Source organism: Dendrobates tinctorius, unplaced genomic scaffold (assembly GCF_039654945.1).
Source record: "Dendrobates tinctorius isolate UK_male_01 unplaced genomic scaffold, ASM3965494v1 ptg000049l, whole genome shotgun sequence".
Lineage (NCBI taxonomy): Eukaryota > Metazoa > Chordata > Amphibia > Anura > Dendrobatidae > Dendrobates > Dendrobates tinctorius.
Window position 1 is genome coordinate 28,747,838 of NW_027361717.1, and position 13,706 is coordinate 28,761,543.

A 13,706-nucleotide genomic window follows, 5' to 3' on the forward strand; every position below is an offset into this window, starting at 1 on the left:
AGAAAATTCAAAATTGGGCAGACTGGAAATTTTGCTTGACATGTGAAATTAATTCAAAGAAAGACAAAAGAAGATTTTTACCTAAAGTCAACACTGTACAAGTGGGAAATGTTTTGCAGTTATTGACCAGATCAGAATATGAAAAATGGTAGAAATTGAAAAGTGCGTATTGTAATATCAAGGTATCATCATCAAAATAATCAAAGGCATGAGAGTAGCAGCTCATCGCATCAATGCAAGGTAATAAATGTGCAATGGCTATGGGGCTTTTCATACAAGATACTTCCCACAAAATAGTATTGATAATAGTTTTCCATCACTGCCAGGACTGTGGAGTCGGAGTCCATTTTGGTGCAGTCGAAGTTGGTATCAAATGGACTAACTCCAACGCACATCATGCAGCTGAGACGACAAAAACTAAATCTCCGAGCACGCCAAAATACTCGGAGGACACCCGAGCATGCTCGGGAAAACCAGAGCAACGAGTATACTCACTCATCACTAGAGGATTTGCTTACTGACTCCACAGCCCTGGAGTCACTGCTATAGCATTGTCTGCTATCAGAAGCTTCTGTAATCCTAGGTGTTCACTTACGGAAACTGAATAGATGTTGTTATTATTCCTCAGAGAGGTGTCACTGATGTACGCTTAGTAGTAGTGTTTCGGCATGCTTTGTGAGCAGCTACATGAAATATGACGATAATAACACAAAGTTCCTTCCAAGTTATTAGGCTCAAAAACATAAAAAAATTCTCATAACCACAAAAAAATCTAAAATTTAGTATCATTATTTAATTTAAAACAGCATTAATTGCAGAATATTCTGAAATACATTCGAACAGCCTCTTTTCGTATGCCACGTTAGGACACATGTAGTCCTCATGCAGCACAGGGATTTTTATGGTTATCCAATGGAAATACATGTTTTGTGTTACGAAATTATTCCTTCAATGAAAGTCAACGTAGACCCCAAGGTGTGCGGTTGGTGCCGCTAATGATCAACTAAAATATGCTGGGGAAATTACCACGAAGTGTTTGCATGCAAATTTGCATACATTCGGTCAAGTGCCAACTAGACGTGCTTGGCCTCACTACAAGTAAGTTGAGCGAGGCTGAGCACGACTAGCTGGACTGTGGCCGGAAGGAAGCAAATTACATATTTGCGGTCACATGCCCGCCCAGTGACATCAGTCAGTGACATCAGAGAATCCTAACAGCTTGTGGTGTGTGAGTTGTAAGTATTCAAAAGTGTGCAGTTATCGAGTGACTGCAGACTTTCAGCATGAGCCTTGGACAACCCATTTAAAAAAGACCTGTTACAAGGTCAAAAATGGTCAGTTTTTACTCCTATTTTATTCCTGCTGCTCTTCTTAGTATTAATTTTATTTCCTTGGAGGTGGAGGGGGAGTTTCTAGATCAGCCATATGGTTCCAGAAATATGGGCGATTTTAATGATCTTTATCAAAGGAGTGAGACTCAAAGGATTCTCTCGGGTTGTGTTTTCAGGCTGTTCTACATTATTACCTTGTGGGCAATGACCCATGAGAGAAAGTGTGAACATTAGCAGTGAATAAAAAGGCCTCTATCTCAAAAACCGTATTGAGGATTTAGAAAAAAAAAGAAAAAAATGAATGGGGAGTACCCGGAATAAAATATGAAAAAAACTGTCTACATCTGACCAGGTGATCAGCTCTTTAAAAAAAATATTTTAAATCCCAAATGAAAGACAATTAAGCCTCACGTCCGGGACCACCCTTGGAATAACCAAAAAGTAGGTTTTTTTTGCACAATGTTTGCATAAACCCTCTTTTTAGTGTGGGCAGCAAGCTTGTTTTGGCAAAATTGTTCTTGTTTTCTGGATTGTTTTCATGAATAAACTATCAATCTTCTGATTCACACATGAATGCCAAGTTTCTAAATACTGATTAATGGCACATGATAATAATAATAAATTTTATTTCTATAGCGCCGACATATTCCGCAGCACTTTACATTTCAGAGGGGATTTGCACAGACAATAGACATTACAGCATAACAATAATCACATAGATCATAACAGATACCAAGAGGAATGAGGGCCCTGCTCGCAAGCTTACAATCTATGAGGAAGGAGGTAGACACGAAAGGTGGGTGGTAACAGTTGCCCTGATTGTATGGACCAGCCATAATGTTAGGTGTGTAACAGTACAGACACAGAGGGCTAATGGATGCATAAAGCATGTGGGAACATGATGCGGGGAACCTGGTTATGGTAAAACTTTTGGCTGCCACACAGGGATAGATTAGGTTAATGTGTTGAGGCGATAGGCCAGGTCTGATCCTGCTTGATCACCAACTTACCGGAAGTGCTCTGCTTTGCCTTTCTAATTATGGATCTATTCAATGTCTACATATAATACCTGATCGGTGTCGGTGTAGGGTATCCGATCTGATATTGATGACCTATCTTCTGAATAAGTTCTTAGTACTAGATGTCAGAACAAACCTCCTTAAATAAATTCTAAAATTAAATATGGCACCTGGTTTATATGCCATAATTATTGATGCAATAGCTCAGCTTTTATTAGTATGGTTTATAAATTAATCAGTATGTGATAAACATTGAGGGAAATTTATAAAAAACAAAAAAACAAAAAACAAATGCAAGCTCTCAATTTTCCGGGAGCCCTTCAAGAATAAAAGTCCATTCTACAAACTGTTATACATTTATCAGGTAGGAAAATATTCTCATTGGCATATTTACCTATAGAATAGCATCAAAGACACTTTAAGCACAGGGGAGGGGATCCACTGACACTGGGGGAGTCATATGAGCGATAGAACATTGTTTTCCCCAGGACATCATGGGACAATTTAACAGGTTAATCAGCAAACTAACGCCCTTGTTGATTAACCTGCTGTGGCTCGGGTATGGCCTTACATTAATTTTCAAGTACAGTAGAAAAATGTTGAAAAATTGTCATTATTATGTTGAAAATTTTACCCCCTCATTATGTCAAAAGCGTGGGCTCAAATTTACCATACATAAAATAATAGAAATAATATAATTACGTAAAAAGTATAAGAGGGGCTATTCATTCCCCCAGATCATATTATGATACTGACTGGTTCTTGCTGGTATCTACTTCCAGGTCCCATCTATTTCTGGGGATCATCAATGTGGGCACTGATTGGCTAAGCAAGCATTTCCGGGGTATCAGTACAGGACCAGGAAGTACAGACCAGCAGGAATCGGGTAAGAGCTGGAGCTGAACCTAGTTAGGATCTGCCATGGTCAATTTAGCTTCTTTTATACCATCATGAGACCACTTAAAAACCAATTTCTTCCACCTGACTGCCCTTTTAATAAAAATGCATTGTTCACGGCAACTAATCAGAATTTCTGCTTATATCGTTGAAACTGCACCAGAATAATGAAGCGATGTCTCCGATTGGTGGCTGCAAACAACGGGGATTGAGAGGAACCAATCTATTCACAAGTCTCCAGTCCAGCAGGTACACCAGTAGTCCATGGCTGCCAGAGGGGGGCCCTGTCAACCATCTCCTATCTGCCAATATTCCTGATGTCTCTCCTGATTATTAGGCCTGATGCAACATCATGCATGCACCATGCCGCAACGATAACGACATGCTGGGTCTACAACTCAGAAGACAAGATTCCAGAAGGTAGTAGGGGGTCACAGGGATACTTTCCGGCAGCCATAGACTGCTGGACCATGATCCTGCTAATCAATTCGCCCATCTCACACAGGGATATATGTTTCTAAGTTTAGGACGGGGTACCACGTTGACTTTGGCGGCCACAAAGTCAAGTGACCAAAGTTCGCTAGTCGTTGACTTGTAGTCCAATACAAGTAAAAGGAGGCGTACTGTAACCTTGAGGGCACTGCAACAAGCAAGCCGCCAAAAACTCTGATGCGGTTAGACTTCCTGCGACTCTCTTGTCGCGGTACCCTCGGGGTTACAATGCGACCCCATCCACTTGTACCGCGCTGCGATCACACAAGCACCGTGTAGCCCCAGCTGTGAACCGATCTACATTATGGAACTCTACACGGTGGAGCTATATTCACACGTGTACTTTATGATCCAGTTTTTATTTGATTTTTTTACTAAGCCAAGAGTGGATCTAAATGAGAGAAAACGTTAAAAAAAGAAGGATCTTTCATTTTTCAAGTCTTTTATAGCCAAAGATGCACATGCAATGACGGCTTTACAAGTACTCATCAACACCGAATAAATCAGAAGCTTCCGCTCCGAACATGTGAACGTTAGTTCGGCGGATGAGGGCGCCGCGGGACAAACTCGTCTGCTAGGGGAATGAATAGGGTTAAAGACTGAGAATAAAAAAAATAAAACAAAGGCCCAAAGATGGGCAGTGCCTGCTGAAGATGAAGCCTCGGGCCTGCGGTGCTGCCATGTCATGCCACACCGCCTCGCCGCATACGATACTGGAGGCCTACAGAAGGCTGTGCGCCGAGCGCTCGGTCCAACATCTGCCCAGCAGGCGTGTCTCCCTGATCACATATAGAACACAGTTCACACAATGCAGTTCCTAAACCACGTCGCCAAACGCAGCAGTGCACTGCACAAGCCCAGGGGCCGCTGCAGCGATACCCCACAGTCACACCCCTGCAAATGCCATGCAGCACTGCACCAGGGCATGTGGGCACAGAGGCAACAGGACACTTCTAGGATGCTAATATGGTGCACTCACCACACACAATACTAGTGCAGGAGTCAGTGGCCCAGCTGCTGGCACACATCTGGCTGGGACCAGAGCTTTCTCCACAAGTGATGCTGCCTGCAGCCCTGACTTCGCATGAGTTCTGATCCATATGTGAAATGTGAGGCCATGGCAGCCCTTACCTCCGTGCGGCCGGGATGTTTACAAGCAGTGCGGTGTATGGAGCGCTGCGCACTGTCCTGCCACCAGGTGGCGCCCGGCGCTCACAGCAGGCGCCGCTGAGCATGGCCGGCTCCTCCTCGCTTCACAATGACCTAATGGCGGTGACATGCACACTGCGGGGAGAGTGATGTGGCCGTGACGCTCCACTGCCCGAAATATGACCAGAGTCAGGACATCCACATCTATCCAAACACAATAATAGCAATCTTATGGGAAGTTTCTACTCTACAGCTGGGAGTAGGCTGTCATCACTGCTGCTACTTGTAGTTCCACGACAGCAGTAAAAATATATGTTAGTGGGAAAGGTATGAAAATGTAATAGGAATAAGGAATAGATTACTGATGCCCATAGCAAATAATAGGGTTATTATGGCTGACACTTCGTATATAGGTCTGCTGCAAGCGGCAGCCGGCTCGCTCTGGTTGCTATTGACAACCGATGTACGATTGCCCTCTACCTACAGCTGAGTAATAACCCCTGAGTAATAACGCTCTAGTGCCCGTCAGGTGGAGGCGACATCACCTATCCACAGAAAAGATGAACGCTTATTGACCGATCATCAGAACGGGGCATTTCCATCACTGTGCTCCTGCTCGACATCTGCTCATTGGATTCCTTAGGCCTCTTTCACACTTCCGTTTTTTACAATCAGTCACAATCCGCCAGGTTTTGAAAAAAACGGATCCGCAATTTTCTTTTGACGATCCGTTTTTTTCCCCATTGACTTCCATTAATGGCGGATTGTGACGGATTGCCGTCCGTTGCATCCGTTTTTTTTGCGGATCCACCAAAAGTTGCTGTCCGTCACCATCCTCAAAGATTTCAAAATGGAGCTTGCAACGTTTTTTTTTCTGTGGCGGATCCTCCAGACACTCATTTAACCCAAAATTCTTTCTGGGTGCCGGAAAAAAAAACAAAATCTCTCTCTCTCTCTCTCTCTCTCTCTCTCTCTCTCTCTCTCTCTCTCTCTCTCTCTCTCTCTCTCTCTCTCTCCTGCGATTCCTTTAAAATTCTTCATTTGTTGGACAACGGGTGACATCCGTTGTCATCAGTACTAAAACGGCTCCGCCATCCATCCTTTTGGCGGATCTTGACTGATGCAAAAAACTGAAGTGTGAAAGAGGCCTAATGGATCAGCTTTTTCTGGCAATGAATGTATTGGTGGTCCGACAGCTGACCTGCTCTATTCTAATAGGGATGTCAGTGCCCATTCAGGGATAAAATATTCCACATTCTGCCGATCTGTCCAGGTCCCAGCGGTCAGACCCCACAAATCAATAACGATAAGATATCACCCTTCCTAAAGATAGGTGATAGCTTATTTTCACAGGATATTTAAAGCTCCTAGACGTAAAGCGTTTCTCCACTTTCAGCATTGGTAGGTGAGCGGCACCAATGGCGTCCCATGGTGCGAATACTGGTGCACAATACCTGACAAGCATGCATGCGTCCTGGGCACTAGCGGACACAGAAGAGGCCCCTTGCAAGAACAGTCTATGGGCCCTTAGCAGCCTGATAGCTCCTCATAATGTACACCTGCCTTGGAGGTGGTAGCGGCCCCCTTACCTCTTGGGCCCCTGGTTGCCCCAGTGACATGTCCGTCCCCTGCTTTAAAGCATTATCCAGTTACATGTTCCCCATGCACCATAGGTCAGGTATGACAGTGGCATAATTTGATACTGCAAAATCTCCAAAAGGACCCCCAATTATTATAGATCTTTAGTAGTACTGTTCCCCTCACATGGGCCAGTGGCATGTTTTCGCACAGGTTTCGCACAGGTACAGCTGCAACCCTTGGCCTTACTCCTTGTAGCTATTCTCCTGGGATTCACGCTGACTTGTATGATTAGGAGAATTATTAATTCTTAAACAAAACACCGTAAAAATGAGAGAAAAGCGCATCATAGGGTAGCATCCGATGGCGCAAAACAATGTAGGTATGTTAGCTTCCCCTATCTCCTCAATAGCAGCTCTCACCTGTTGCGTTCACCTGCGACAGCTAGATAACAGGTGATGGGAGTTTGCTTCTGGCGACCTTTAGACTAATCCTTACTGGGGTCCATTGATGAAATCCGTGGTTTTCTTTGTGAAGTGAATGCTGCGCTCCTTCCAGTCCACAATGATGTAAATGAAATGCTATATAATTTATGGGATATATAAGTCTAGCTAAGAGGAATATAGCATTTCATTTCCATCACGGGTTCTATCTTGTCATTGGGGATCGGGAGAAGGGTGGCAGTCACAGACTTATTTTTGATAATCAAAAGCCTAGGAATTCCAGATGTCACTTATGATTTCACTGTGAATATATTTGCATTACAGCCACTGTCCAGATATAAGCTCGCAATCAATCCTACACCAATTAGCTATAATATTTAATCTACCCACATTGTATTATGTAAGTCCTCTTTATGCCTCCAAAACTGCTCTGACCTATCGGATCATGGACCCCGGAATACATCTGAAGGTGTTGTGTTATTTGGTGCCAAGATGTCAGCACTAGAGCTCTGTACTTGCCAATCTATGCCAGTCTCATAGGCAACAAATGGTGCAGTTGACTCAGATGCATGTTGCTGCTCATTCAAACAGGAGGCCTGGGTTCCAATTCTAGTCATCAGACACTCAGATCATACAATTATCACCCATCTTATGGGTGCCCTCCATGGTTTGGACTTATTTTCCCAGAACTTCCTAGAGATGCTCAGATTGTTGTCTTGGGGAATATGGAGGTCAAGTCAACACCTTAAACTCTTTGTCATTCCTGACCAATGTTTGCAGTGTGGCGGGAAGTACTGTATTATCCTGCTGAAAGAGGGCTGTCATTAGGGAATACTGTTGCCACGAAGGGGTTGTCAGGGTCTACAGAAGTGTTTTGATAGGTTTTAGTTGCCAAACCTGCAAGGGCTCAAGGTTTCCAGGTAACATTGCCTAGACCACCACACACTGTGTCCACCAATATCTTCCCGCAGTGCATCCTGGTGCCATCTCTTACCCATGTATGCAATGGCATTGCTCCTGACCATCCATATGGTGTAAAGAAAATGGGATTCATTAAATGAGGCCACCTTTTTCTATTGCTCCGTGGTCTATAGAGTTGTAATGATCATATGCCATCATAGGCTCTATCGGAAGTGGCAGGGATCAAGCTGTGATGCAGTCTGTGTTCTGGCCCCTTGCTATCTTTTTTTCTTTATAACCATATAACTATGTACCAAGAGCGGGATCTCCATCTATCTTAACCAACATCAACTTTTAAGCCAAGTTATGCTACAGTAGCTGTAAGATGAGATTGAACCAGACAAGCTAGCCTTCGGTCCCCACATGCATCAGGGAACCTTAGATGCCCTTGTCAATGCTACTGGTTTACCTGTTGCCCTTTCTTGGACCAATTTTGGTAATGACTAACCACTACAATCTAGGGACATCCCATAAGACCTGCCTGTTATGAATGAGTCACCGAAGGAGGAAAAAACAAAAATGCAAGCTAAGTCCAGAAAACCGGAGAGGTTGGTAGCTATCGGATTGCAGACCCCTGATCCTATCACAACAACTAACAGTAGCCGTGGGGGGTTCCTACGATGCCCTAGACCCCTCAATCACAGCCGGAGAACTAAATAGGCCTAAAGAAAGAAAGGGGAAATCTAAACTGCCCCAGAGCAGACCCCAAAGCAATAGGCAGCCCCCAACATATAATGACGGTGAAGCAAGATGAAAACACTAACACAGATAGAAAGATAGGTTGAGCAAACGATGGGGCCCAAGCTAACTAAAAAGGACAGGATAGAAAAGCTGCTGTCTGCAATCCGTAAAAAACCCTACCAAAAAATGTCCCAACCGTCTGATAGGAAAAACAGGCCCTGAAGTCGCTAGGACTTCAAAATGACTATATCAGCACTCAGGTAAATTCTGAAGACAGAGCAAAGAGACAAACTGATCAGAGACAAAAATGGAACTCAGCACCCCCCCGACCGGGGATGGCTGAACTCCAAAAAACAAGGTAAACAAAACAAAACTAATAAGTTCAATAGCAGAGCAAAAACTTATCTTTGGGAAGCAGGAATCAGACTGCTCTCCAAGAATCCAGCAGAGAAATCACCAGCGACTCAGAAGGGCGTCGGCTGCCTTATATCCAGTCAGAAGTTCCTGTTACCCAGTCATCATCTACCAGATCAGGTGTTTGGTAATCAGCCTCACTTCCTTCCTTCACCAGAAGAGGGAGTTCATCAGACATCGACGGTGAAGGGGAAAATTAACTCACAACACCTGCCTTTTTGGAGATACATTGACTCAGTTATATGGAGGGCACAATTTGACTTTTTTGCTTTCTGTTGCAGCATTACCTATCGGTGCGCAAGCATGCTAACCATTATCCCAGAATTACATGGGAAGGGGCGATGAATAAGAATGATGTTTATATGAGTGGCAATGTTTTTCTCTATCTAAAATGCTATTTATAATATCTGTGGACATAGACTATCTGTCCAAAAAGCAGCTAAATAAGCTTCCAAATCACCAAATACAACAATATCTTATTTCTTCGAAGCTTGAATATGGGTAGCTAAGGCTGACATTTATTATTGTATTTATGCCTATTATTCCAGCATTTTAATTAAAAATAATGTCAAATCTGCTTTGGTGAAATATTTATAAGCCATTTTGCACCACCCATTGCTTTTAATGGGTGAAGTACACTGAAGAATCGCTGAAAGAAGTGACATGCTCCATTCTGCCAAACCCAAGGTTTTGCACAAAACACTGAGGACAAAAAAAAGCTGCGTGTATTAGATTTCTGAAATTTCATATACTTTGCAGGTACTGTAAAACACAGCTGAAAATTTGCATAAAATTTTTTACAAAAAATGCAACGTGTGAACATAGCCTTACATTTACAGAACACTGCAGTACAAAAGTATGGCCACTTTGCGGTCGCCTTGCCTCCTCCAAAAATATTTTTTTTCTGTTTATTAGTACATCATATTGTAAACTGAATGGTGAAATCTAAAACTAGAACTCGTCCTATGAAGAGAAAAAAACCCTTCATAAAACTATATCAGCAGAAAAATAAAAAAATGTTATGGCTCTTGGAAGACAGGGATTACAATATAAACCTAGCACTCAACTTTAGGATATTCAGAAGAATATTTATTGTAGTATGTAAAAAAACGTTTCGGTCAAATTTTGACCTTCTTCAGTTACGTACTGTACCAAATATGTGGTAATAGGTTTTAAAGCTATTGTGAAGATTCATGTGCTCTTAATTGGGGTGATCCGTCCCTCTGCCCGTGCAGTAGATACTGGGTCTGGAGGCACGTCCTGCCCCATCTACTAGCTGACACAAGGCTGTGGGACGGATCTCCCCAGTAAACAGCATACGTGCGTATGTTGCCTCATCTACTGGCCTCTATAAGCATACTACAATGGGACGGATCACCCCAATTAAGAGCACATGAATCTTCACAATAGGTTTATTACCTATTACCACGTATTTGGTACAGTACGTAACTGAAGGTCAAGATTTGACCGAAACTTTTTTTACGTACTGCAATAAATATTCTTCTGAATATCCTAAAGTTGAGTGCTAGGTTTATAACTTATAACTACTTGGTTTGGGAACCTAACCTTTAGCACCATTACTTAAGTTGTACTCACGGTGTTTTTCCCTTCTTGGGATTACAATAAGTGATGAATGGGAAAAATGGCTGCTGCAGGAAGGGGTTAAAATGCTTTTTCAACTTTTGTAATGTCTTTATGGATCCCTATAAAAGATCTCCTTTAAGACAGATATCACTACTGTGGTTTGTAGGAACTGAAAAAAAAAATCTGCTTCCGTCAAATGAAGCAATTATTATGGTTTGATTTCCGAAACTAATTTTTACAATACGTTTTAACAAATCTCCCTGTTTAATGCCACCATATTCCAGCTCCACACCAAAAAAGCAATGCCTTACAGTGAGAATATAGAATGACAGGCCGGCAACCAACTGATACAAACCGCAGTAAGTGAATCTGCAAATTTGGCATGTACCCAGATTGCTGAGATCAGCCTTACAAAATATGACTGTCCCACTTCCTGTCTTCTCGGAACAAGCTGTCTCGAGCGTACATAATTTATTTAATTTACTGACTGTTTTCTTCCACGGCAGATATCGAAGAGTCAGATACAGTCACTTGCCTTGTCATACTAAGTTTTATGTAAAAATCTGTAAATTCTCCATATGTGCATATCTGCTCACTAGCCATGCATCTCTGTGCACTTGACATATGTAAAGAAACTTTGTTTTCCCTGCACCCATTGTTCCCAATATCTGATCTAAGTGTCAACATTACTGCACAATATGTTTTACAAAGCTTCAAATAGAATTTATCAGTGAAATCACCCCCTCTCCCAAAAAAAACAACAACGCACATATAGCCATCCATCGACACCACATCTTGTATCTGTTGCTGTATTCCCAGGAAATCAATGTTTTAATTAATTTCAAGTGATGAGCGAATGTGCTCGGATAATTTGATAATCGGTTTACGAGCGCTAACCGAGTGTCTTCGGCGTGCTCGAAAAATATGTTTGAGTCCCGGCGGCTGCATGTCTCTCAGCTGCTCGACACATTGCCAGCTTTGTTAGGTTGTTTTCTCGTCCAACACCAGCCTCTTTAGGTTGATTGATATGATTTCTTGTCTGGTGCCTGACAGACACTGATCTATCAATTAAGCTAAATGGTCTGGTGGTAGATGAGAATACAGGCTCGGAAGGCAGTGGCTTAGGAAGTGCTCTGCCACACCCAGAGCACTGAACACTCCATTTGCATGTGAATTTAAGCACTGATTTCTTGGGAATGGAGCAAAGGAGAAGATATAAAGGTGTCAATGGATTTAGTGTTCAAAGACCTACATGCTCATAATATGCAGTTTTGGGGTGGGAGTGGGTGATTTATCTTACCCACCGAATCCCTTTAAATACATTGTGCTAATTTCAGTTCAAGCGATTTTCTCCTGACCACAAGCGCTGACCATATACCTTATTAGGGTGAACTTGTATTACATGCACAGCCCGTATATACTTGTCTACCATTTAATACCTGATGGTTGGCTGCTGCTTCTCATGAGCAAAATGAGCGTTGTGCCAGGTGTGCCCAGGAGCAGGACACAGTGCAATCAGATGATTGCTCCAGCAGCCACAGTCATGTCTCAGATTTATCATATTTTTCTCACCTTTAATATGCAATTTTTAGTAGTAAAGAATCTTGCTAGAAAGTGTGTATTACAGTCCGGAACCTGTAGAAACACATTACCCTGGCTACGATCATGAATAAGATGCAAGTCAAAACGCATTGATCTTGTCCTATAAGTGTGATACAGTGATGGACTGAATATGATAGCCAAATAATTTTTATCCATCTGGAATAAAAGTTACTGTTTAGCAACTGTCGCCCTACGCTGGATTTTCCTTTTTTTTTTGGATTCTTTGCTGTGGCTGCCTCACCCTCTTCCTTGTGAGGCATTGGTTTGCAACTGGGAGGATACACACTTGTGCTGGTAAGCTGACGTTTCCTAAATTTTTTGCTAAGTATTACCTCCATATATAACTTGCAAGACCAGTTTATTGAACTCTGGTGATATTGATCCATCTGCTTATTAATTACTTTGCTTTGTTACACCACCAGCCAAGTTTTAATTAGTATGAAATAAGGTTTTCTCCTGCTGTATAAATGTGGGGTAGATCCAATAGTAAGGTGTGCCCTATTGGGTAAAAAAATGTGGTAACTTTATGTATGACTGGCTCCAAGGCTGGACTGGCCATCTGACAATTCTGGCAAATGCCAGAAGGGCCTGTCTGGTCTCTTATCTGCTACATTGTTAACATAATCAGTGTTCTCTAGACCAGGGGTCCCCAATCACCGGCCCGCCCCAGGACCAGCCCGTTGGGGTTCTTGCGCTGGTCCGCGGCGGTGGCGCCGACCAGCACTATACACACAGACATTGTTCTCTGCGGCGGCTCAGAGAACACCTATCACCTATCACCAGGGCGGGGTGTGCGTACGCACACGGCGTTCATCATCTGAGCACTACGACACATGTGTGGCTGCAGCTGGGAAAGCGCTGACCCCGTTATCATAACGGCGTTATGTGTCAGCTCTGTCTGTGGACAGAGAGCGTTCACTCTGTTCTCCCGCCCGTGGCCTTAGTAACACTGCAGCCGCAGCCCAACTGGAGCAGCAGTGGAGGAAGAGAGGTATTTTTGTGGGGTACATTGTGGGGCCATCATACTTTATATGTGTGGGGCCATCATATTATAAATGGGGGATTACATGTGTGAGGCCATCTACTATATAATTGTCTAATTCTGTCTGTCTGTCTGTAATGGAAATCTCACCTCGCTGATTGGTCACGGCAGTTAGGCCGCGACCAATCAGCGACAGTTGCTTAATCATCGTGGCAACACCGCCGCATTGCTTATTGTACAGGCACATTACAGCAGTTAAAGGCATCACTGCTGCGTTGCTCATTACACAGGCACAGTCCTGTACATATTCTGGAGTACAATACATTAGGTAGTTAGGTAACAGTAGAACAGTGACTGCAGCTCTGGGTGTAACTTACGTACAATATATTAGGTGACAGCAGAAAAGTGAATGCAGCTCTGGGTGTAACTGGAGTACAATACATTAGGTAAGATCTGAACAGTGACTGCAGCTCTGGCTGTAACAGGAGGATAATACATTAGGTAAGAGCAGAACAGTGACTGCAGCTCTGGGTTTAACTGGAGTACAATTCATTAGGTAACAGCAGAACAGTGA

General features: G+C 43.0%; 1 protein-coding gene across 4 annotated transcripts in view; it reads right to left on the minus strand.

Moving 5' to 3' along the window:
- ZBTB38 (zinc finger and BTB domain containing 38) overlaps positions 1 to 13,706 on the minus strand; it is a 58,823-nt gene that overhangs the window by 21,105 nt on the left and 24,012 nt on the right. The window contains exon 1 of one of the 4 annotated variants that reach the window (XM_073576613.1): positions 4,871 to 5,806. The exons of the other annotated variants lie outside the window; for them this stretch is intronic. The gene's annotated coding sequence lies outside the window, so the exon portion shown is untranslated. Of the gene's footprint in view, positions 1 to 4,870; positions 5,807 to 13,706 lie in introns of those variants that run through there. 4 annotated transcript variants of the gene reach the window in all.